The sequence below is a fragment of the Vigna unguiculata genome, chromosome 5, assembly GCF_037176805.1.
Source record: "Vigna unguiculata cultivar grain cowpea cultivar isolate G323 ecotype 2 chromosome 5, ASM3717680v1, whole genome shotgun sequence".
In the NCBI taxonomy this organism is placed as follows: domain Eukaryota; kingdom Viridiplantae; phylum Streptophyta; class Magnoliopsida; order Fabales; family Fabaceae; genus Vigna; species Vigna unguiculata.
In genome coordinates this window covers 42,718,640-42,742,434 of record NC_140796.1, presented here as the reverse complement: position 1 = coordinate 42,742,434, position 23,795 = coordinate 42,718,640, and the positions used below count along the sequence as shown (strand labels likewise).

The 23,795-nt window shown below is 32.2% G+C and overlaps 1 long non-coding RNA gene and 1 pseudogene across 1 annotated transcript; both read left to right on the top strand.

Annotated features, from left to right (window-relative positions):
- Nucleotides 1-3,786: 3,786 nt before the first annotated feature.
- Nucleotides 3,787-5,355, top strand: LOC114184058 (epidermis-specific secreted glycoprotein EP1 pseudogene; annotated as a pseudogene).
- A 12,476-nt stretch (nt 5,356-17,831) lies between these two features.
- LOC146886465 (uncharacterized) lies at nt 17,832-22,096 on the top strand. Its single transcript, XR_014994835.1, has 2 exons — nt 17,832-18,047; nt 21,540-22,096. It is a non-coding gene; the product is annotated as an uncharacterized LOC146886465 (long non-coding RNA).
- Nucleotides 22,097-23,795: the final 1,699 nt, after the last annotated feature.

Below are 23,795 nucleotides of genomic sequence, written 5' to 3'. Positions count from 1 at the left end.
CAAAGAGACATAATAATGTGTAAAGAAGTGTTCACAAAACACCTTTAGTCTTGTAAATCAAAAATAAAAATTGGCAAGAAAAAAAGTTAAACAAAAATATGAAAAAGAAGAATGAAAACCTAAAAAAGTTACGGAAGAGAAAGAAAAAAATAATAAGATGACGATGAAGATGAAAGCAAACTTTAGTCCGATAAAAGTAAAAATTAGAAGAAGATGGATATGTTCATAAAGGAAAAACAATAAAAAATTCAGTAAAAATCAAAACTTTACATACTAGTGTCATTCTTGACTAAAAAAGATGAAATCTAGTTCAAAGTTTTGTGATTTAGAGCCTTACCTTTGGTTGATCTTCTCCCACATTTCATTCATCCCAACAAAAATAAAGTTAAGGTAAAAGCAAACTTTAGTTAGATAATTTCAAAAATAAGAATAATATGATTTTGTTCTTCTATAAGAGGAAAACGACCAAAAGTTGGATAAAAATTGAAACTTTACCTACCATTGTTCATTCTAGACAAAAAAAGATGAAATCTTTATCAAAGTTTTGTGCTTGAGAGTCTTGCTTTTGGCTGATATTCTCCAACCTTTCATTCATCTCAAAAAGAGAAAGTTAAGATGAAAGCAAACTTTAGTTAGATAAAAGCAAAAATAAGAAGAAGAATTTGTTCATTGAGAAAAGGAAAACAACCAAAATTTGAATATAAATCGAAACTTTACATACCATTGTCATTTTGGACTGAAAAAAGACGAAATTTTGTGCTTGAGAGCCTTGCCTCTGACTGATCTTCTCTCGCATTTCATTCATCTCAACAAATACGATCAAAACAAACTTTACTCAGATAAAAGCAAAAATAAGATGAGAGAAGAAAAGATAAAGGGGAAAGAAGAGATTTGCATGTGTGAGTGAGAAGACGACAGAAGAAGAGAGAGATGAAGAAGAGGTTGTGTTAAGATAGAATGGTGTTCCGTGTGAGTAAGATAAAGGGTGAGCGGAGGTTGAAAGGAAGAAAGTGAGAATGATTCACAATTTGTGAGTGAAAGAAATAAGTGAGATATGTTTATGTTGCTGGTGTTACGTATTGATTATTGATTTAATTTTATTGTTCCAAAATTCTGAATGAGTGACACATCAACTTTTTTACTTATTGTGACAAAAAAATTTGAATTTATGTTTTACAAAAATATTATTTTATTAAAAAGTTACCTTTTGTTAGGTTCTCAATTGTATATATATTAGATTAGATTAGATTATATAATCATTATTATACTTTAATTATAATAGTAATTATTATAATTATTATTATTATATAATCATAATTATAATATATAAATTATTACTTAACACAATTTATTTCAATCTTATTCATATCAACCCCATTTTAAATTTGTTATTGATTTTTCAGCTTTAGAAATGTGTAGGTACACACTAATTACATTTTATTTTAAATTTTTATGATAAAAAATAAAATAATAATTATCTAATTTTATTTATTAAAATATTTTTTAATCTATCAAACATATCACGTCTCTCGTTAACTTTTATAAAATTTTTTTCATCGAGTTCATGTTCTAAAACAAAACACAATGTCATATTTTTTTTTCCTTTAACAACATTTTGCGTAATTAACGTAGAGCATACATTTAAATTTTTACGACTTTATGACAATGAATACACATATACTATTATCGGGAAAAACAAAACACTGCCAAAATTCGAAAACAACCATAAAATTATCATAATATAATTTATGAAACGGACTCCTAAAACCCACCGTCTTAGAACACAAATTCTAGTCACAACAACAAAATATTTCATACCTTGCTAGCCGGCAGTTAAAAAAAAAAGGCTAAAAAGTAAGTAATTTAGCTTAATTGAACATTTGATAATTTGACTATAATTAAATATCAAAATTTACTAATAAATGTTTTCCATATTTTGTTATTATACTTTTTTTATATCGTTTCTTTAAAGTGAAAGAAAAAATCTAGTAGGATTGATAAGAATAATTGTACGTCAGAAATGGCAGCTGGAGAGACACGTATAGGTAGAGTAATGAATGTTGATAAAGAGAATGGATAAGAACATTAAAGAAGACAGCCAGCTAGTTACTACTTCTGTTATTATTATTTTCTGACTTTAGTACTCAAGGTGGTAGAGATGCCCATAAATGCACACAAAGTTTTGTTGGGTCATGTTTTTCATTTTGAATTCCATGGATTTTCAATCACATGCAGTAGCATATTTCTTACAATTTTTATCCCTCACCACAAAATTCTGTATTCAATTTTTATTGTTTGAAAAAGCTTTATTGGAATGATAGTAGTTAAAAACAAAAACAAAATAAAAGTATACCTTTAAATTTCATGTAAGTTTGTTTATATTTTTTGATAATTTAGAATCTTATATGGGATAAATAAATTGTTTGCCTTTTTTTTTTTTACTTCAAACAATTATTTTTAACTTTTCACTCGAAAGTCTATAAATGAAATCAAGTAAACCTTTTCAAATTTGTTTATCTATATCTAGCCAACAAAAATACTAAATATCATATTAAATACAACAACCTCAAACTTACTTTTTAACTTAAGATTTTGCTTTGACATCATACACTTAAGTTCCTCAATATCACGATATAATATAAAAAATTCAATTTCTAATATAAATATCATTTTATGATCTTATATAAATTGTTCCATGATTTTTTAATAAAAGAAAAGTCAAAAATATGATTTTTTTATTGTTTTGAAAATCTTGATAAATTCATAAAAATACTCAATTTTTTATAGTGAAAACCTTTATTCTCCTTTTAGTATACAAGATCTTACAAGTACATTTAATGTTTAAGATCTTGACATGGTAACATAAAAGAAATGAAATTTTTATTATTAAATTTTAACAATTTTTTTTATAATATAAAGTATTATTGTTTAAGTTATTTTAAAATATTAAAAACAAATAAATAAAAAAATAAAAAATTATTTAGAAAATAACACCTCAAATTATAAAAAAGTTGTCGAGATGTAATAAAAAGAAATCATTTTCTAATATAAGAATATTAAATTTTAATATATTTCTACCCAAAGATATTTATATACGAATATTCTTATATTTATTATTTTATTACCTCTGAACATTACGTGTCACGTCATGCATCTCAAATCTTCCACTCGTTTATTCTCTCTTTCTTTCTCTCTCTCACTCGGCTTTGAATATATATATATATATATATATATATATATATATATATATATATATATATATATATATATATATATATATATTCAAAGTCCCTTGTACTGTATGTTTACCCAAATGATTGTGGAACTTCAAATTTATTGTCCGTCCATTCATGTTGCAACTTGCAAGTGTACCGATAGTGTTTTGTAAATATTTTAAATTAAAAACATGAATTCTAAAATTTCAAGAGAAATGACAAGAAAGTTAAATTAAATTAAGAATAATAATATTTTTACTATTAAATTTTAATAACTTTTTTATTTCAATTTTAAATAATATTTTTAAGTAAATTTCTATTTTCCACGTCGTGTTATATTACAAGAGAACGTAGTTAAAGTTTAAAGGATAAAAAATCATTTTCCTTAGATTAACTTCATTCATAATTTTGCTTTTTGTAAGTGTAAGTTTTGAATACAACTTCCTTTTACACTTTTCTAGTACTCTGGATAAGTTGTCTCTCTCTTTCTTCTCTTTTTCCTTTTAGACAAGATAAAGTTTGATCACACAACATTTTCTTGTATTTTGAGTTCAAAACTTTGCTCAAAGATGGCTACAACACATTCTCTAACTTCTAAACTCTTACTCTCTATATATAGCACAGGCTACATCATATATGCACAGCAGAACAGATCCATCAATTACAGCTATCAATGGCTTCTGTGCCTCAATCCAAAACTTCCCCTCTCATCATCTTCTTCTTCTTCTTCTTCCTCTTCTCGTCCTTTACCATTCACGCTATTGTTCCTCAAAATGAGACCTTCAAATTCGAAAACTCAGGTGAATTTGGACCCTACATTACCGAGTACGATGCCAGTTACAGGATGCAAAGCCTTTTCAGTTCTCCTTTCCAACTAGCATTCTACAACACCACCCCAAATGCCTTCACTCTAGCTCTGCGCATGGGACTCAGACGCTCCGAGCAACTTTTCCGGTGGGTGTGGGAGGCCAACAGAGGAAACCCAGTTGGAGAGAACGCCACTTTTTCACTCGGCACTGACGGAAACCTTGTGCTGGCTGAAGCTGATGGCAGAGTCGCTTGGCAAACCAACACTGCCAACAAGGGTGTTGTGGCCTTAAGGTTACTTCCAAATGGTAACATGGTGCTCCTTGATGCACAGGGAAAGTTTGTTTGGCAGAGTTTTGATCACCCCACAGATACCCTTTTGATTGATCAGTATCTGAGAGCAAAAGGGCCATCCAAATTGGTTAGTAGGCTTTCAGCCAGGGACAACGTAAATGGTCCTTATAGTTTGGTTTTGGAGCCTAAAAGGTTGGCCTTGTACTACAAGAGCAAGAATTCTCCAAGACCAGTTCTTTATTGGTACAGGCTCTTCACCCGAGAAGGTTCAGTGGAAAACATCACCCTCACATCTTATCCAGACACTTTTGAAATTGAATTCACCTATTCACTTAGTTCTTCCACCACCAGTGATTACAGAACCATGCAAGAACCATTGAACAACATTCCCGTTGGAGTGATGGGAATGCCGGTGAACAACAGCACCTTGACCTACCTTAGGCTTGGAATTGATGGCAATATCAGGCTTCACACTTACTTCCTCCGTGTGCGTTCTGGTGTTTGGGAAGTGACCTACACTCTCTTTGACAGAGATTCTCATGATGAGAGTGAGTGCCAATGGCCTGAGAAATGTGGGAATCTTGGACTGTGTCAGAATGAACAATGTGTGGGTTGTCCATTGGAGAATGGAGTGTTTGGATGGAGCAACAACTGCAGTGCCAAGCCTGTGAAATCATGCAAAGCAAGTGATTTCCACTACTACAAACTTGAAGGAGTTAGACATTACATGAGCAAATACAGCGAAGGAGAAAAAGTGAGTGAAAGTACTTGTGGAAACAAATGCACTAAAGATTGCAAGTGTGTTGGGTATTTCTACCACAGGGAGAACTCTAGGTGTTGGATAGCTTATGATTTGGAAACCCTTACAAGAGTGGCCAATTCCAAACAGGTGGGATTTATTAAGGTGCCTAATTAGTAAATAGAAAAGCCTTGGTATTGTGGTTAATAATGGTTTTGGAATATTGCATTGAAGTTATGGTGTGTTAACTTTGTTTGTGTGAGGAGAATAACAGTATAATAAATTAAGAAGTTTGTTGTATATTTATGACTTGTTTAGCTTAAAGTACAATTGTTCTTCTCTTCAAATTTCCTTATCAATTTTATGGATAGAATTAATTATAACTTTATTTTTAGTACTTGTTTGGGTTATTGATTTTTCATTTCTATAAGGCTTAAATTAAAAAAATTTAACATTATAAATAGTGTTGATTATTCGAATAATACTCACTTTGGTAGAGGTATGTCAATATGTGGTATTTACTTTTAAAAAAGTGTCAATTGCATCTCAACTTTTGAAAAAGTGCTTCAATCAGGTCCCTTTCAGACAAAAAGTATTAGTGCCATTAATAAACGTGTCACGTGTCAGTTAGTGATTTTTTTTATTTATTTTTTTTAATTTTTTTTTTTGCAAAAAAAAAGTGTCACATGTCATGTCCTTAGTGTGACACATGGCATTGTCAGCGCCACATGGCAAAGCAATGCCACGTGTCAATGTGATTGTGTTGATTTCAATCTAGTCCTCATATGTGTCTTCTTGATTCAATTTAGTCCCTACTTATGTGTATCTAATTCAATTTTGTCCTAATTTTTTTAGTTATTAAAATATTTTTGTAATCCATTTTTTTATATGATTAGAAGTAATTAAGTATAAATATTTTTACAAAATTAAGTACTGATATTTATATTGTTTCTCTCAAATTTCAGACCAAATTTATTATTTGTATACATGTTATACTAATATTTTTTATTAAACAACTTTTTAACATATTACTTTATCAATTACTTTTTATTAAGTACTTATGTTTTGTTAATTATTACTTTTTTTTTTAAAATAGAACAATATTGTCTCTCACTAATTTTAAACCAAAATTTTTATTTGTATGAATGTTATACTAATATTTTTTTTTATTAAAAATGACTTTTACCACTAAATTTTAATATAAATATTAATACTTATTTTTTGTAAAAATATTTATACTAACTAAAAATATTTATACACATAAGTAGGGACTAAATTGATCATTGAGACATATATGTGGACTTAATTGAAATCAAGATAATGATATTTAACAATGACACTAACACGTGGCCTTACATTACCACGTGACACTAACAATGTTACGTGACACTGATAATGCCACGTGTCACACCAGAGACCTAACATGTGACATTGTTTTTCTTTTCAAAAAAAGAATTAAAAAATTAAAAAATAAATTAAAAAAAAGCACATACTGACACATGACGTAAATCATCTCCCTCTGAAAGGAATATAATTAAAAGTATTTTTTTTTTAAATTTTGGATGCAATTGACACTCTTGTAAAAAGGAATACCAGATTAAAATATCTCTACCAAAAGTGATTCGAGTAATTAAATCTTATAAATACAAATGTTGAATGTAGAAGAAAATATATTTATAATGTCTTTAATCTCAACTGAGACAAAACGAAAGTATTAAATGTAGCACAAGATAAGGTAATAACATAAGAATATAAAAAGAATTCTTTTAATGCACATTTATAATAACGGTTGATTAAATATTTATAATAAAATTAGTGACTAGTAATTTTTTAAATTGAAAATAGACATTAGTTTTATTTGAACAAGACAAAGTGGAACTGGTCTACTTATTTTCGATTTCACTAAAATTTTAATTCTAAATTTAGTCTTTCAGTTATGTAAAATTAAGTAAGTTTGGTTTAGGGTTGGGCTCCCAATTGTTTAAAAATTTTATACTAATAAAATCTACTATGTTTCATTTAACCTAAGTGGAGAGGAGATTTTTAGTTTAAGTGAGAGTGTTAATTTCCGAAGTCTTTGTAAAAGATAGAAAACATGTTGGCATATTTATCGAACTACTTAGTAAAATAGAAATTCCTTTTTTGTCCATTGTTGCATAAAACTAAAATTTTACAATAGGTTCGTGAGATATAGTTCTTCGTTTTGATAGTTGGGATTCTCAATCGGAGATCTATAGTTAGATAAATCAGATTCACATTGTTGCTTTATTTTGAGTTTCTAATTTCTTTTTCTTTGTTCTTCCATTTGAGAACATTTTTGTAGTGTATTGACCGGTTGTAGGAACTTGTTGGATTATGAACTCTAAACAGATCAATTATAAATAACATCAAACCCTATCATACAATAAATTATCTATGTTTAAAGATGTTCCCAATACCCAAATAACGGAAGTGTACCTGTAAGACCCAAAAAATTTAAATAATTAAATAAATAATTATTTATTAAATGTAGGTAGTTGGCGTATTTATGACATTTAATACTGATATTTATGATGTGGAACAGTACTAGCTCAAGTGATTGAGAGTACTTAGTCATGTTGAGAGGACTTGGGTTTGAGTTCTATCTATGCGAAATTGTGTGTTATTTTTTAAATGTGTATTATTTTGTTAATGTGATTGATCATGAGAAGTGATAATATAATCCTAGATTTATAGAAATTATTACGAAACATGAATTGGTTGTGCATTTGCTCCGTAATTTAATGGTTGTGTGTTCAAACCTTGATTTGTGTAAAATAAGGTTCTTTTTTGCTAAAATTATTTTTTGCATGAATAGGAGGAGTTAGGAACCCTAGGGAGAAAGAAGTATTGTGAGAGGTGCAAATGTTCAATAAGAAAGCAAGTTGATCGGTTAATTCAAAAAGAAATAAGAAATGAGAGTTAGTACTACATTTTTTTGGTATTATTCCATCAATCCCCTTTAACTGTTTACTTACTTATTCAAATTGAATTATTGAATTCTGGAGAGCTGAGTTTTTGGAGAAGCAAAGGAAGGATCTTTAGGATCATAAAGCAAACTTAGGAGTCAATTGGAGCAAGGAATTATGGGTAAGAGGAGATGCCCTTGCATGTTTTACTCGTGTTTAATGTATTGTATTCTGCCAGGATTGTGTTGACATGAGAAGCCAAGGTGGTTTGCCTCTTGAAGATTTGATGAAGATTGAATGAAGCTCTTTTGAACTATCTTGAAGCCATTACCATTGAAATGAAGCCTACATTGATGAAGGAAAGGAGATTTGATGATATCCATGATGATCAAGGTTGGAACGTGTGCTCTCCATGTAGTTACATCAATAAGAAAGTGTATTTGTAGTTTGTAATTCATTTTGTAGACCATGTAACATTAATTAGATGTTGTTTGGTCTTTATTGTGTTTTTAATCTGTTGAATGGTTTTCAACAGGTTAAAATGTCTCTTTTAATCTGTTGAATGGATTTTTAACAAGTTAAAAGGTTGGCTGTAGTAGTCTTAAACTGCAACAAATTCAATCAATTGATTTAGCTTTTAATCGACTGATTTCATTTAAGTCAAGTGAAATCAACCGATTGATTTGAAAATCAACCTATTGAATTTCGTAACAATTTGACTATAAAAGTTGTGATTTTCGAAAGAGGGGTCTGTTGATCATTTTAGAGCATGATTTGGTTTTGGAAACTTGTGGAAACTCTCTCCTTCGTGATCATAGGTGTTGCAGCTGTTGAAGATTGATCTTGGATCAATTCTTGGAGCTTTTGGCTTGGTTTGAAGCTTGGAGAAAGTGGTTTGTGGTAGGCTAGGCTGTGCTACCACTAAGGTTTGATCTTTCTCAAGCTTTGTGTGTGCCTGGTGGTTTTCCAGGTCCGTAAGAGGGTTCTTGCTGTGCTAGTGTGATTCTTGTGTGACTCAAGAGTCTTTTATTGTGTTTTTGCATATTTTGGAAGTGTAAGGGTGGATACTTTGTAAAACTTTTGAAATAGTGCAAAGTCAAGCTAAGGTTGCCTTGACAAACTGGATGTAGCTCAGGTTTGAGTGAACCAATATAAAAATCTCGTGGTGTCCTCTCTTCTCTAACCTTTCTCTCTTGCATTTTCATTTTAAAGTTTCAAGAACTTGTGCTTTAATAATCTTTTTCATGTTCTTGCATGTTTTCATGGCATCTGTAGTATTGAGCATGTTTGTATAATCATTTGGAACTGGTCTTGATCATTCTTGAGCATTGTTTCTGGTTTAAAATTCAAATTCGCATTTATGCATTTTTCCCAGTATTTCAGTCGATTGTTTTTTAGTTTCAATCGATTGATTATACTAGAACAAAATTTGTTTAGTAAAATCAATCTGTTAACTCTGTTTTTGATCGATTGAAAGTGTATAGTTCAGTACTGTTTGCATCCTAACTTGGTGATCTATTTGATTCAATTAAAGGTGGTTTTTAGCATGCAAAGATAGCCTAAATTTTTAACTAGCCAATTCAACCCCCCTTCTTGGCTTTTCAACCATTTCAAAACTAACAATTGGTATCTAGAGCAAGCTACTTGAAGTTTGATCAAGTAAGGTCCTAAATCTGTTTTGAACTACTTAAAATGGCTGAAAACAAGTTACCCTTTGGTGAAGGTGCCTTAATTCATAGACCCCCTATGTTTAGTGGCATTAATTACCAATTTTGGAAAATTAGGATGAAAATCTTTATTGAGTCAATAGATCAAGGGACATGGGATGCAATCATAAATGAACCATATACTCCTAAGCATATTGTTGATGATGTGCAGGTTAATAAGCCACGGACTCAATGGAATGAGGAAGAAAGGAGGAGAGCCCAATATGATTGCAATGCAAAGAATATCTTCACTTCATCTCTCAACATGGATGATTTTTTTCGTGTTTCACAATGCAAGAGTGCCAAGGAAATGTGGGAGGTTCTTGAAGTGACTCATGAAGGAACCAATGATGTTAAGAGAGCAAGAAAGCATGCCTTGATTCAAGAGTATGAGCTATTCAAGATGAAACAAGGAGAATCCATAGAGGATGTGTAAAAGAGATTCTCTCACATAGTCAACCATCTCATAGGCTTGCGTAAGGAATTTGACAAGGAAGAGTTAAACATCAAGGTGCTAAAGTGTCTTGATAGATCTTGGCAACCAAAGGTCACAACTATCTTAGAAACAAGAGATCTATCCACTTTGACTACAACTGCATTGTTTGGTAAGCTTAGGGAGCATGAGATTGAGATGCAAAGGCTTAATGAGCTTGAGTAAAATGAGAAAAAGGTTAAGAACATAGCCTTGAAGACTAGCACTAAGAAAAATGAGGAACTCAAGGATGAGGTGGCTGAATCAAGTGAAAGTGAGAACTTGAATCTCCTTGTCAAGAGGTTTGGTAAGTATCTCAAAAGGAAAGGTATCAAAGGTAATCCCAAAAGGTATACTTCCAAACACAATGAATCAAACTCTTCTAATTTTACATGTTATAACTGTGGAAAACAAGGACATATCAAAATTGAATATCCAAATGCTAACAAAGAAAAGGAGAATAGTGTTGATAGAAAAAAGGAGAAGAAGCCAAAGGAAAAGCGTGCATACATTGCATGGGAGGACAATGATGATTCAACAACAAGTAGCTCCTCACAAGATGAGAGTGAAGAAACCAACTTGTGTCTCATGGCTGGTTATGAGTCATCTTCCTCAAGCCAAGTAAGTTCTCTAGACTTAAATGACAATAATCAATTGTTGCATGATTTTGAAGAGTTGCATAATGAAGTAAACAAGATTTATGCATTAAACAATCGGTTGAAAGGCTTAAATAATTGGCTGAAAAACAAAGTTAGTCAACTAGAAAAAGAAACAGCTGATTTAAAAACTGATTTTGAACATTTGGAAATGATTTACAGTAATTCAACCGACTGTTTTAGAAATCAGTCAACTGAAAAATCCTATGAAAACTGCACAGTTTTGAAAAATCAAGTGAAATACCTTATAAAGACCTGTGCAAGGTTCACAAGAGGAGAAGCAAACTTAGAGGATGTTCTTGGTTCACAAAATTGTGTGTTTGGCAAAGCTGGACTTGGTTTCAATCCTTCTTTTCAAAAGAAAACCAAGAAGTTCTCTAGTTTCTTTTCAAAAAATATGCTAAGTGACATGCCATTCATTTCATGCAACTATTGTATGCAAAAAGGTCATGTTATTAAGAATTGTCATGCTAGAAAATATGATGTTCCTAAAGGGATTATGAAATGGATCCCAAAAGGATCTAGAAAGGCATAACCATGATGGACCCAACCTATCAAAAGGTACCAAATAATCCAAATTTGTTTTGCAGGTCATGAAAAGTGATAAGAAAGATTTGTGGTACCTTGATAGTGGTTATTCGAGACATATGACAGGAGATAAAACCAAATTTGCAAAGTTGGAGTTGAAGGACGAAGGGTTTGTAACCTATAGAGACAACAACAAAGGAAGAATCCTTGGAAATGGAGTCATAGGCAATGGATCCTCTTTCAACATCAAGAATGTGCTGCTGGTTGAAGGACTCAAACACAATTTGATAAATCAAGTGTCAAAGAATGCAAATGAGGAAGATCTACTATAGGAGCAGATTTCTGCTGCAAAAAAGTCCACTGTTGCAGGAAATCAGTCGACTGAAAAGGCAAAACAGTCCACTGAAAAAGCTACATACAGTAAATTGCCCAAGGATTGGATCCAACCTAAAGGTTTATCAAAGGATAACATCATAGGTGATATAAAACAGGGAGTATCTACTAGACGTAGGATCGTATTTTGTGAACATGTTGCTTTTGTATTCCAAATTGAACCTAAAAATGTGAATGATGCTTTGAATGATAGTAATTGGATTGTGGCTATGCAAGATGAACTCAATCAATTCACAAGAAATTATGTGTGGTTTCTAGTGCCTAAAACTAATGATATGAATATAATTGGAACCAAATGGGTTTTTAGAAACAAAATGGATGAAGATGGTAATATTATAAGAAACAAAGCTAGACTAGTTGCTAAAGGTTATAATCAAGAAGAAGGTATTGATTATGATGAAACTTATGCACCTGTAGTTAGGCTAGAAGCTGTGAGATTACTCTTAGCATATGCTTGCATGTGTAACTTTAAATTGCATCAAATGGATGTGAAAAGTGCATTCTTGAATGGTTTCCTAAATGAAGAAGTGTATGTATCACAACCTCCTGGATTTGAGGATCATCTCTATCCTAACCATGTTTTCAAATTGAAAAAGGCCTTATATGATTTGAAACAAGCACCAATACAATGGTATGAAAGGCTAAGCAATTTTCTCTTATTAAAAGGTTATGCTAGAGGTGCAGTGGATAAAACACTCTTCATTAGAAAACATGATAATGACGTTATACTTGTTCAAGTGTATGTTGATGATATCATCTTTGGTTCAAATAACAACACATTGTGTGAAGAGTTTGTTGCAGCTATGCAGGGAGAATTTGAGATGTCCTTGATGGGTGAGCTTACATACTTTCTAGGGCTACAAGTCAAGCAACTCAAGCATGGAACATTTTTAAACCAATCAAAATATTGTTTTGACTTGTTGAAAAAGTTCAAAATGGAGGATTGCAAGGAAGCTGCCACTCCAATTACAACAAATTGTCTTATGGATGTAGATGAGGCTGGCCAACTAGTGGATTCAACCAAATATAGAGGGTTGATTGGGTATTTGCTCTATCTTACAGCAAGTAGGTCAAATATTCAATTTGGAGTATGCTTATGTGCTAGATTTCAAGCAAATCCAAAGGAATCACACTTTAAGGCTGCAAAAAGGATTCTAAAGTACCTTAAAGGAACAACCAATGTTGGTTTATGGTATCCATGTGATTCTAACATATCTCTTAGTGGCTTTTCAGATTCGGACTATGTAGGGTGTAAATTGGATAGGAAAAACACAAGTGGTACTTGCCATTTGCTTATATCAAGTCTAATATCATGGAATAGAAAAAAGCAAGCTTGTGTGGCACTTTCCATAGCTGAAGCTGAATATATTACTGCTGGACATGGCTGTGCACAAATCATATGGTTGAAACATCAACTTTTGGACTATGGTGTAAGGCTAAGCAAGGTACCTTTGTATTGTGATAATACTAGTGCAATCAATTTAACCAAGAATCCAATACAACATTTAAAACCAAGCATATAGAGATTAGACATCATTTCATTCGTGATCATGTTCAAAAGGGAGATTGTGAAATCAAATTTGTTAAAACTGAAAATTAATTGGCGGATTTGTTTACAAAATCATTGGCTAGAGATAGGTTTAACAAGCTAAGAACTGAACTAGGCATTTTAGACATCAAGAATGTGGTCTGATGTGTTTGTAGCATGTTAATCTTATGTACTCATGCTTTGGTTTCATAAAAATCTGCCGCTGTATGCAAAAGTTGAAAACTGTCATAGTCAACCTGTTGATTTTGCATTTCAATGTGTTGATTTCACTTAAATCTGCCTCTGTTTGCACAATTCATAATCTGTCAACCTGTTGATTCTGTTTTCAACATGTTTATTTCACTTAAACTGCCATTGAATGATGAAAAATTGATCTGCTATGATTTTTAATATACTGTTTTCACAATTCAGTATGTTGATTTCATTAAAACTGAATTTGGAAAAATGAAGTTCAATTTCATGATTTTCAATTGATTGATTTTCAAAATCAGTCAGCTGATTTCACTTAACCAAATTCTGTTTTTAATCTCTGATGCTCTGATGCTGTTTTAGTTGACCGATTCTGTTTTTCAACGTGTTGATTTTACTTAAATTGTGCTTTTACTTACGAATTGAATTGTTAAGTTGACTTAGTCAAAGAAAGCATCTTTTTGTCAGGTACTATCTGCTCCTAACTGCCCATTTCATCAGCCATGTGTTACTTTTACAGAATTGTTTGGCCAAAAAGCATTCTAGTGTACAATTCCGATGTGCATGCATCTCACATGATCTGAACTGATTGATTCACTCATAAAAACACATTGAAAACATCATGAATGCATAAGATACTATTTTGGACTACATTAAATTGATTTGGGTAACCTAAAACGAATTAATTAGAAAAATCTGCATCATTTAATTAACTGTTTCTGAAAATCAGTTTGTTGAATTATAAATACTGCACTTGTATTGCTGCATTTTTATCATACATTTCTTAGAAACAGTCATACCAAAACTCATCATGCCTCGTTGTTCCCAAAGAGCTACCCAATCTGATGATGAGCACTACACTCCTCCTACTCCAAGGTCTCCAAATCATGAAAGTCATGGAAGAATTGAAGCATGGTTTGAGGATCATGAGGACAACATTTAAGTGTTCCTCATTGAGATGAATAGGAAGCAGATCAGCATTCCTAAGGTGTTGAGGTTCTCATGGCTAAGGGCTGAAGGCTTTGAGAGCCTATTCCAACAACTAAAGCATCAAAACTTGAAGTCCTTCCTTGAACTTTCAAGGAAAATCTATCCAGAGTTGGTGAAGGTGTTTTTCACCAACTTGGAGTTCAAAAATGATGTCCTACTATCCAGCATCAAGGGTGTTCAAATGGAGATCAACAAGAGAGCTTGGAAAGATGTGGTTGGACTCAAACCAAGGGGTGTGCAAGTGAGAAAATGTGAAACTGAGTCTGTTCCAGAATTCAACAAGATGTAATACTATGGCCAATGCTTGAGAAATCCTATTGCTGAAATCAAACACTTCCATGTTGGTGGTCTCAAGGTGGATCAAAGGTTACTTGGTATGATTGTCACAAAAATCCTTGTTCCACGTGGTAGCAACCATTCAACATTGAATGAGGGAGATTTGATACTCATGTACTGCATTCAACACAACATTCAAGTGGATTGGATCTATGTGTTTCGTGATCACATGCTCAAGGCCAAGAGGCTCACGGATTTTAGGCTTCCATATGTGGTTTTGGTGTCTAAATTCATTGAATACTTTGGTATTGATGTAGAGGATGAGCTAAAGGAGTCAACTGGGCTGTTGAACCATACCTCCAACCAAAATCTGCACAAAATGGGCTTTATCAAGGTGGGATATGGATGGACAACTGCTGTAGCTGTTGTTAGTGGTGCATATGACCATGAAGCTGGTCCAAGTGGTGCAAATCAAGAGGAAGAACCAACTGCTGGACCCATGGACTTGATTCCCTAAAACCCTCCAGAGGATAGAGGCCTTGTGTACTCACATTTTGAGAGGATGGTGTTGAACCAGCTGCATGAGCTCAATGTGTCTCAACATGAACATAAAAAATATTGCAATGAGAGGTTCAATGCATTAGATGGCCAAATCCATGACATCAATGATATACTCCACTCATTCCATACCAGAAATGATCCTCAGGATGACTGAGTGTGGTAGTTGTTTAGGATCATGCATTGCATCGTTGTGTTTATGATTTTTCAATTTGAGTTCTGTCTGTTTTAGTTGGTTGTTTTTCATTTCAGTCGGCTGATTGTATCAGCTTTATTCATCTATTTTCTGTTTTCAATTTCTGTTGGCTGTATTCCCTTCCACTATTAATCAAATGATATGCAATGCTTATTATTTTTATGCATTTGTTCTGTTTGATGAATCCAAAGGGGGAGAAAAATTAGAAAAATTGGAAAATGGATAATTGATCACATTAAACTAAGCATTAAAATTGGAATCAATAATCAAATCTGAATTTGAACCCATATTATTGATAGGGGGAGAATGATCACATTTGTATACTTGCTAGCTTGTGTGTATTGCTACTGTAAATATTTTTCAGGTTCACAAGCTTCAAGCTAAGGTATCACTTCATCAATTGGTATCCAACAAATGGAAGCATTTGCAATGAAAGATAGAAGAAGATAGATGAAAGGAAATAGAGGTTGGCTTCATCAAATCAGGGGGAGATTGTTGACATGAGAAACCAAGGTGGTTTGCCTCTTGAAGATTTGACGAAGATTGAATGAAGCTCTTTTGAACTATCTTGAAGCCATTACCATTCAAATGAAGCCTATATTGATGAAGGAAATGAGATTTGATGATATCCATCATGATCAAGGCTGGAACGTGTGCTCTCCATGTAGTTACATCAATAAGAAAGTGTATTTGTAGTTTGTAATTCATTTTGTAGACCATGTAGCATTAATTAGATGTTGTTTGGTCTTTATTGTGTTTTTAATCTGTTGAATGGTTTTTCAACAGGTTAAAATGTCTCTTTTAATCTGTTGAATGAATTTTTAACAGTTTAAAAGGTTGGCTGCAGTAGTCTTAAACGACAACAAATTCAATCAGTTGATTTAGCTTTTAATCGACTGATTTCATTTAAGTCAAGTGAAATCAACCGATTGATTTGAAAATCAACCTGTTGAATTTCGTAACAGTTTGACTGTAAAAGCTGTGATTTTCAAAAGAGAGGTCTGTTGATCATTTTAAAGCACGATTTGGTTCTGGAAACTTGTGGAAACTCTCTCCTTCGTGATCATAGGTGTTGCAGCTGTTGAAGATTGATCTTGGATCAATTCTTGGAGCTTTTGGCTTGGTTTGAAGCTTGGAGAAAGTGGTTTGTGGTAGGCTAGGTTGTGCTACCACTAAGGTTTGATCTTTCTCAAGCTTTGTGTGTGTGCTTGGTGGTTTTCCAGGTCTGCAAGAGGGTTCTTGCTGTGCTGGTGTGATTCTTGTGTGATTCAAGAGTCTTTTGTGGTGTTTTTGCATATTTTGAAAGTGTAAGGGTGGATACTTTGTAAAACTTTTGAAATAGTGCAAAGTCAAGCTAAGGTTGCCTTGACAAACTGGATGTAGCTCAGGTTTGAGTAAACCAGTATAAAAATCTCGTGGTGTCCTCTTTTCTCTAACTTTTCTCTCTTCTCTAACGGTGTGCAGGCGTAGTTTTGTGAAGTTAGATGGTTGGCTGGGAGGGAGAGACCTATGTGAGTGAATTGGAATAGAAATTAGGTGATGAAACAGGAAGGAATAGTACACAGGGATTAATTGAGAATGAGTCCATTTAAGAAGTGTGATGGTATGTTTATGTCAATGTGTGGCTGTGGGAATGGTAATTAAAAAAAAGGGGAAAATGATAATTCTAATTGAGATTGCAGGTTTTGTAAAACATGGGTTTCTTTAGGTATGTACTTTTGGGATGTTGGAAAATAATGCATTAGTAGGTTAAGGTATCAATCATAAATTGTGTAGCCTTAATTAGAAGGTATTTGAGTGGAAGGTGTGGTACTATTGCAACGTGATATAAGAGGTTGTTTGACTATGAGATACTGGATTGTGTGTCATTTTTCATAAGTTAGATTAAGTCATTGGATAATTATAAACACCCTATTTCGTCGGGCAAGTAAAATTGTTTTTGAAAATTTTAGATGCATAAATAAGTAAAACTAAAATGTATAAAAGTTTGTGAAAAATATAATTTATGTTTGTGTTTTTTTTTTTTGCGTTTATTTTATTTTATTTTCTTTAGAATGAATTGATAGCCTAGTTCTTTTTTTCACCCCTAGTTTTAGTTTTTACACTCTTGTTCCACATTGGACCCAAAAAGCCCAAAAGTTTTTCACACCAGAATTTAATCTTCCTACACCCTAAAGCTTTTTTTTCCCCACCGAACTCAATTTTGGACCTAGTGAGGTTGGTGCAAGGCGGGACGGTTAATAAGGTTCCAATTAGTTACTTTTTTCAAAAAAAGCATCGTGGCAAAACTGCAGGGAGGTTATTTTTGGTGGAGTGATCATGGAAAAGGAAAAAATGATAAAAAGAAAAAAAAAACCACCACAGTGTCATTACGAAAAAAAAACATTAATTACCACATTGTAGAGGAAACACACAGTTTTTTTATCCTCTTTGTTTACTCACAAAGGTTCATCTTTCCGATTACCAATTTCACCGAAGAGTCACCGAGAGGAACCCAAAGTTGTCACGTGTTCTGTTTCAGTTTCAATTCTTTCATTGTCGGCGCTAATCAGGTTCCCTTATTTCTTTTCCGCTTTGATTTCTTTCTTACTCTGATTGTGGGCCTTATTGCATAATATTTGCTTTGTTCTTCCGATGGTGTTTGCATGGGTCGAACTTAATTTAGGGTGTGTGGATTGGTTGAAGTATTCCATGAAAATGGCTGTTAAAATTTAAGATTAACAATATTGGGCTTTGGAAAATTGTGGGGTTTATTATGTTTAAATGGATGATGAAGATTCATGTTTGTTTAGATGAGAAACCTTCAACTTTTAGGAATTTAGTTTAAACCTGTTTCGTTTTATTTGAAAGGGTGTATACAGTGGCTTAATCTGGAGTTTTTTTTTTTGACTTGAAACGTGAAATTAGTATTAGGTGTGTGTTAACTTTTTCTCTATAATAAAATTTGGTTTGTTTGTTTTTATTTGAAACGTGAAGTTGGAATAAATTTTATACCCATGTTAAATTTTGATTTGTTTTGAAAATATTAATGGATTTATTGGTTTTAAGTGGTCAGGTTTGTTTTGAGAATGTTAATTGATTAAGTAGGTGATTAGGTTATTTTACTCATTGCTGAACGCGTTATTTAATAATGTAATGGAATTGGAAGGCTTTCGTATTGGGTTTTGATTGTGGACAATAAATCCTTTCATTTCATGTCCGAGGATAGCGTTGAATGTGTTGCAAGGTGGTGTGTGCAGGAATGCCATCTGGCAGCCCTTAGGCAGCGCCAAACGATAGCGTTGAAGGCAGTGACTTTCCTTATTTGCATTTTGTGTGTTGTGATGTGAGACTTAGACTAGGAGATGTTGATTGTGTCATGAATGGGTAGGTTCATGACTGGTGGTGAACACATGATGATATGAGCGAGGAGGTTCATCTCCTGATACTCTTGTGTGGAGATACGAGTGGGGAAGTTTGTATGTTTTGTGCTCACACTTGAGAGTTGCTGCAAGAGGAGAGGTTCGTAGCTGGTGGATCACGTGTGTTGGACTACAGGAGGGGAGGTCCGTAGAGTTAGACTACGAGCGAGGAGGTTCGTAGAGGTAGGGTCACGAGCGGGCAAGTTCGTGGAAGCATGATATATCCTGAGTCCATGGTCAATTATTTGTGTGACTTACAGGTTCAAAAACCTTGGGGTAATAAGGTATTGGCCAAGAATTAACTTATATGTTAATTTTTTTTAGCTCACCATTTATGTTTGTGTTTGGCGATGATCGTGTGACTTGTCACACGGGAGCAGATGATATTCTAGGTGATGTTGTTGATGCGTAGCGATGGAGAGAGGGATAACATGAGACTTTTGGCTAGGGATTTTGATTATGTTTTTTTTTTTTAATTTAGTCGGTTTATTGGAAGTTGTGATACATTTATGAATTGATTTATTTAATTTTAAGCGCGTTGAATAATTTTCAAATTTTTCTGCGTTTGAGAATAATAAGTTTTGAGGTTTGAATTTCAATTATTATCTATTTATTTTATTTAAGTAATTTCCAGTAGGGATGTTATCCCTGATTAGTAGTTAGGAATAATGTAGATGGAAGAGTGGTATCAGAACTGCGTGTGAGAGAATATTGCTCTCTTTGTGGTAGGGTATGCCAAAAGACTGACTTAATGCCAAAAGACAAAAAACACATGATATCAGTTTTATATCCTTACCAGCAAAGACCAGAGACCTCTCAACATGTTACTGAACAGTCAAGTTCATCACAAACCGTTCACTGGTCCAACCCATTAGGAACCATTCATTAGAAACCCAAAATTATGTATTATCCATAAAATTAATAACCATGTGCAATATAATTGATACTAAAAAATAATATAATTTATTGATTAATGTAATCCACAATAATAACAAAATAGAGAATAATAATTTTATATAATAAAATTATATAAAATACAATACATGTTTGTGCTTTTTATTTAACTCTATTGTACTCAACTAAGTGGAACTTAATTAACTGACTTATGTCCATATATTTCTACTTCTTATAATGAGAAGGTTTTCCCACATTAAAAATATTAGTGTTCTCTGTTATGATTATTGTTGTCATTTTCTATTATTGTTACTCCTCAAATATTCTTGCAAGTCTAAGAGTGTGAGATTCTAGAAATTTTAATAATTAGAAAAATATACAAATATGATTAATCATTTCAAGTAAAAGATGAAACTTTTTATTAGTCATAATTTAAAGGATTTATTTTATTTTAAAATATTTTCTAAGAAATAATATTTTTTGAATAATTATTGAATTAGAAAAAATGGTATTAGATATTGTTAGATATTAGTTGATATTCTTGGATATTGTTATAGTGTTACAAATTAAAATGTATCTTGAGATATTGTTAAATATTATGAGATAACTTGATATATTGTTATATATTGTTATTAGATAATAATAAGTGAGAATAAAATATTGTATTTTCCTTAGAAATATTAGGCATATTAACATCACATTAGAAGCAGGGACATGATTAAGGCATTTTTTTTGTTGACCATATATAACTCAGTGCCAAACAACCAACTTGTAAATAGTCATCGTTTGTTGATAGCCTATTTGAGCCTAATTTTTTTGAATTATGCACCTTAATCTCAACTTTAATTATTATCCTTTCCCTTTTGCACATTTAGGGATAAAGAGCATAGGTTCATTTTATTCAACTGTAAGGGTAACTGGTTGGTGGAATTGTACTCAAGGAAGATAGGGGCTGAGTATTATAATTTACTCTTTAGTATTGTGAAGGAATGTATATATCTACTAAAAAAAGAACAAAAAAGAGAGAGTGAATTATGAATGAAAAAGAAACGCTTTGTGTATTGAGGTCTGAATTGTGATAAATTGAGAGTAGAAATGGATTTGGGTTTGAATTGTGATATGTTCTCCTTTCTAAAGTTGTGCTTATGTTATCTTGAAAAACATAATTCTTGGAAGCCTAGCCTCATTACAGTCTTGAAAATACCTTAAGATCCATGTTGATTGTGTGTTTATGGTTGGATTGAAAATGACTGGCAATTTTGATTTGTTCAATTTCAGTGGAAAATGAGAGAAACACATGCCTGTGAGATCTAAGAGAGAATTTCCTTGGTTAGAATCAGTTGTTCTTACAATTGCTTTTCCTGAAAAATTTGCTGCACTTTATCCTACTTTTGTTTGACAATTGGATTCATCGTTTGCTTTTTATTTTGAATATGTGGTTTGGAATGCAAAAGTTTTCTGGTAAGGAACTGTGAAAATAATTTCTCAATAACCAATTTCAAAGTTTGAGTTTTAAATGGTTGTTAGATCTTAGTACTTGGCTTGACGAAGAGCAAGATGCTAGGTTGTAAGGAGTTGATAAGTGCCAAAAATCAGTAATTTTCATACGAAACTTTGACACTTCTGCTTGTAATTTGTGTTTATATGATATTTGATTGTCCCTGATCTAGGAAAAATGAGCTTCAATCACACGTTTCCAAGTTTCTACTTAAAAGAAATCATTTGATCCCTATTTTGTGTATTTTTCAGGTAAACTAAAGTAGAGGAGGAAAGAACTTAAAAAAGAGTAAAGGAGAAATCAAGAAACAGAGACAAAAGGGAAGAACTTGTGCCACAATTTGCTCAAATCAAAGTAATCTCGCTCAAGCCAAAGCAATCTCACCTAAGCAAGACACTTGTCGCCATTCTCGCCTAAGCGAGAAGCACTCTCGCCTAAGCGAGAAACACTCTCGCCTAAGCGAAAGTTCGAGCACCAGACAGTGAAGCTTGCATCATTCTCGCTTTAGTGAGAGTATCTTTCTTCAACATGAAGTACATTCTCATCTAAGCAAGACTCAACTAGCTTAAGCAAGAGCTCGTGCAGTATATATATTCCATGAGTTCAAAAAGAACAAAAAGACTGGAACGAAATTGTGTGGAAGGACGAACAACACAAGATCCATAGTTTCTAGGATTTTCTTCTTAGCTCTTAGGATTTTAATGGCTACCATGCATGGCTAATCTCTTCTCTTGGGATTGAATGTAATCAATTCAAACTTGGATGTAATCTGGTGATATTTATATATAACATTTCTGTTTCTACTCAATATTATTGTTTTGTTCTTAATGCTTGATTCTATCTGATCAATAGATTCTTGATTGTGTTTTTTAGATCTAACTGGAAAGTGTTTCTGAAAATATGATCTGAACAATGGTACTTGATGTATTGTAATGCTAGGAATAGATTTCAATATATCAATTGCTTATAACACTTGAACATAATGCTGGATTAATTTGTTGAATATGTGAGGAACCAATATTCAGGGGACTAATCAAATGAATTTTATACGTGAGGAATCAGTACAAATGATTTTTGGGTTTTGCATCAATATTATTAAATTCAGATGTTGTATATTTATATTTATCCAGATTCAAGACAAGTGAGATAGGTGAAATTCAATCCCAGTTTCCCTTACTGAACTTTTTCTAAACTTTCTGCTTTTACTATATTATATTTATGCCAACTTAGTATAATAATCAATGGTAAATCAAATGAATATTATATATATATATATATATATATATATATGTTGATTGAGATAATTATCTATTTTAATTGAATTTGTTCCTTGTAGGATCGACACTCTTACTTAAAAATAATTATACTACAGTTGATTATTAGTATGCTTGCCAAGAGATCAACATATCTTTATTTCAACGAGCTCCATCTTTTTTAAGTTTAAGCATTGTCTTTTATATATTTTTTTTGGATCACTTATCACCTTTGATTTTCTATTTATAACTGAGTTATTTAGTGATATTCAACCACATGTAAAATGTTATTGTTTCTTCTCTAAAAAAAATGTATTATTTCTTGACAGGTCAACAAGAAATGTGAAAACATATGGTCATAATGAAGCTAACTTTTACATCAAAGAGGTACTATTAAACTTTATAATGTTGATTTGGTAATTTGATCTGAATCTTATTTATAGTCCGTAATTATTTATTTCGATCATTCTATTCTCATATATGAGATCAGCAAATGAAAGGCAAACTATTTCCTATACATGTACTCTCTAAACCAGTTTTGTTCTTAAATTTATAATAAATTTACATTATTATAATATTATTTAGTGTAATATTTTAGTTATTGGATTGGAATGGCTTTCCATTCATCTTGAGAGATTTCTTAGCACAATGAGCAATCCAAGAAGCTTTAATAGTAGCTTTAAGCATATAATTAATTTTGGGATTTAGTGAATTATGGGTCGTTCATCTTCGAGATTATTCTTTTAATGCAAGATAAATGTATTTGATCATGAATGTCCTTATGCTTTTTTTTATCTTAAAATTTTTCAGGCCACTTTGAATGGTTCCAGTAATTGCCTTACTTGGTTTTGGATTATTTGACAGAGATTGAACCACATGTTGCTTTTACTATTTTCCGTGAAAACTTAATTGTGAAATTTAATAGTATTTCTCATGGCTCACATAGTTTCTCATATTGATGTGTGTCTCTTCACATGTGGGGACTTGCATTGTAATAAAAATTCCCATGTCTCACACAAGTAAAACATTGCATGTTTAAAGTTTGCAAGTAGAAAATAGAATCTGGGAGACGTTTTCTAATAAATTTTTTTATATTTTTAATGTTAAATTATGAATAGTTCAACACAGATTCGAACAACTAATGAAAACATTTTCTATTCGAAAGAAAAGGTAGATTCTTCTTCTTCTATCGAACAATTGATGATAAATTAGTGAGGCTTTTAACAATCAAGCATTGATGGATTCCTTTATTTT